The following is a 2356-nucleotide window of genomic DNA, read 5'->3' as shown; positions in this document are numbered from 1 at the left end:
AAGCACGCTTAACTTCGGAGTTCAGATGGGATCCGGTGCGTTAGTGCTGGTATGATCGCATTCATCTTTCCCAGCACTCCAAATTCTATTATGCCTCTTTCTCCTGCGCCGCGCGTCACACACCGCATGCGCGCCCCTGCGCTTTGCCCCCTTTCTCGTTTCAGCCAAGAGGAAAAACAAAAAGTTTCGCCGATCGAACCTGCAAAATTAAACCGAATTTTAAAGGAAGAAAAAAAAGAAAGGATGCAACAGGAGGACTTCCCAGGGGGTCACCCATCCTAGTACAACTCTCGCACAAGCACGCTTAACTTCGGAGTTCTGATTGGATCCGGTGTGTTAGTGCTGGTATGATCACATACGTCATTCCCAGCACTCAAAATGCTATTATTCCTCTTTCTCCTGCGCCGCCAGTCATATACCGCACGCGCGCCCCTTCGCCTTGCCCCCTTTCTCGTTTCCGCCAAGAGGAAAAACAAAAGATTCGCCGATCAAACCGGTAAAATTAAACTGAATTTTAAAGGAAAAAAAAAAGAAAGGGATGCAACACGAGGACTTCCCAGGGGGTCACCCATACTAGTACTACTCTCGCCCAAGCACGATTAACTTCGGAGTTCTGATGGGATCCGGTTCGTTAGTGTTGGTATGATCGCATACGTCATTTCCAGCACTCCAAATTCTATTATGCCTCTTTCTCCTGCGCCGCAAGTCACACACCGCACGCGCGCACCTGCGCTTTGCCCCCTTTCTCGTTTCCGCCAAGAAGAAAAACAAAAAGATTCGTCGATCGAACGGGCAAAATTAAACCGAATTTTAATGGAAAAAAAAAGGGATGCAACGCTACTCTCGCCCAAGCACGCTAACTTTGGAAGTCTGATGGGATCCGGTGCGTTAGTGCTGGTATGATCGCATCCGTCATTCCCAGCACTCCAAATTCTATTATGCTTCTTTCTCCTGCGCCGCCCGTCACACCCCGCACACGCGCCCCTGCGCCTTGCCCCCGTTCTCGTTTCCGCCAAGAGGAAAAATAAAAAGATTCGTCGATCATACCGGCAAAATGAAATCGTATTTTAAAGGATAAAAAAAAAGAAGTGATGCAACACGAGGACTTCCCAGGGGGTCACCCATCCTAGTATAACTCTCCCCCAGGCACGCTTAACTTCGGAGTTCAGATGGGATTCGGTACGTTAGTGCTGGTATGATCGCATCCATCATTCCCAGCACTCCAAATTCTATTATGCCTCTTTCTCCTCCGCCGCCCGTCACACCCCGCACGCGCGCCCCTGCGCCTTGCCCCCTTACTTGTTTCCGCCAAGAGGAAAAACAAAAAGATTCGTCGATCGAACGGGCAAAATTAAACCGAATTTTAAAGGAAAAAAGAAAGGAAGGGATGCAACACTACTCTCGCCCAAGCACGCTAACTTTGGAGGTCTGATGGGATCCGGTGCGTTATTTCTAGTATGATCGCATCCGTCATTCCCATCACTCCAAATTCTACTATGCATCTTTCTCCTGCACCGCCCATCACACCCCGCACACGCGCCCCTGCGCCTTGCCCCCGTTCTCGTTTCCGCCAAGAGGAAAAATAAAAAGATTCGTCGATCGAACCGGCAAAATGAAACCTTATTTTAAAGGAAAAAAAAAAGAAGTGATGCAACACGAGGACTTCCTAGGGGGTCACCCATCCTAGTACAACTCTCGCCGAAGCACGCTTAACTTCGGAGTTCAGATGGGATCCGGTGCGTTAGTGCTGGTATGATCGCATTCATCTTTCCCAGCACTCCAAATTCTATTATGCCTCTTTCTCCTGTGCCGCCCGTCACACCCCGCAAGCGGGCCTCCGCGCTTCGCCCCCTTTCTTGTTTCCGCCAAGAGGAAAAATTAAAAGATTTGCCGATCGAACCGGCAAAATTAAACGGAATTTTAAAGGAAAAAAAAGGATGGGATGCAACACGAGGACTTCCCAGGGGGTCACCCATCCTAGTACTACGCTCGCCCAAGCACGCTTAACTTCGGAGTGCAGATGGGATCCGGTGCGTTAGTGCTGGTATGATCGCATCCATCATTGTTATCTCTCAAGCACGCTTAACTTCGGAGTTCCGGTGGGATCCGGTGCATTAGTGCTTGTATGATCGCATCCGTCATTCCCAGCACTCCAAATTCTATTATGCCTCTTTCTCCTCCGCCGCCCGTCATACCCCCCACACGCGCCCCTACGCCATGCCACCTTTCTCGTTTTCGCCAAGAGGAAAAACAAAAAGATTCGCCGATCGAACCGGCAAAATTAAACCGAATTTTAAAGGAAAAAAAAGGATGGGATGCAACACGAGGACTTCCCAGGGGGTCACCCATCCTAGTA

General features: G+C 49.6%; 5 non-coding genes across 5 annotated transcripts; all 5 read right to left on the bottom strand.

Annotated features, from left to right (window-relative positions):
* Positions 1–240: 240 nt before the first annotated feature.
* Positions 241–359, bottom strand: LOC124890593. The gene has a single exon (XR_007049236.1). It is a non-coding gene; the product is annotated as a 5S ribosomal RNA (ribosomal RNA).
* A 176-nt stretch (positions 360–535) lies between these two features.
* LOC124890591 lies at positions 536–654 on the bottom strand. The gene has a single exon (XR_007049234.1). It is a non-coding gene; the product is annotated as a 5S ribosomal RNA (ribosomal RNA).
* Positions 655–1088: 434 nt separating this feature from the next.
* LOC124890594 lies at positions 1089–1207 on the bottom strand. The gene has a single exon (XR_007049237.1). It is a non-coding gene; the product is annotated as a 5S ribosomal RNA (ribosomal RNA).
* Positions 1208–1645: 438 nt separating this feature from the next.
* LOC124890592 lies at positions 1646–1764 on the bottom strand. Its single transcript, XR_007049235.1, has one exon. It is a non-coding gene; the product is annotated as a 5S ribosomal RNA (ribosomal RNA).
* A 175-nt stretch (positions 1765–1939) lies between these two features.
* On the bottom strand, positions 1940–2058 carry LOC124890590. Its single transcript, XR_007049233.1, has one exon. It is a non-coding gene; the product is annotated as a 5S ribosomal RNA (ribosomal RNA).
* Positions 2059–2356: the final 298 nt, after the last annotated feature.

The sequence above is a fragment of the Capsicum annuum genome, unplaced genomic scaffold (genome assembly GCF_002878395.1).
Source record: "Capsicum annuum cultivar UCD-10X-F1 unplaced genomic scaffold, UCD10Xv1.1 ctg20553, whole genome shotgun sequence".
Taxonomy (NCBI): domain Eukaryota; kingdom Viridiplantae; phylum Streptophyta; class Magnoliopsida; order Solanales; family Solanaceae; genus Capsicum; species Capsicum annuum.
The sequence above is the reverse complement of the archived record's forward strand: the minus strand, read 5'-3'. Positions and strand labels throughout refer to the sequence as shown.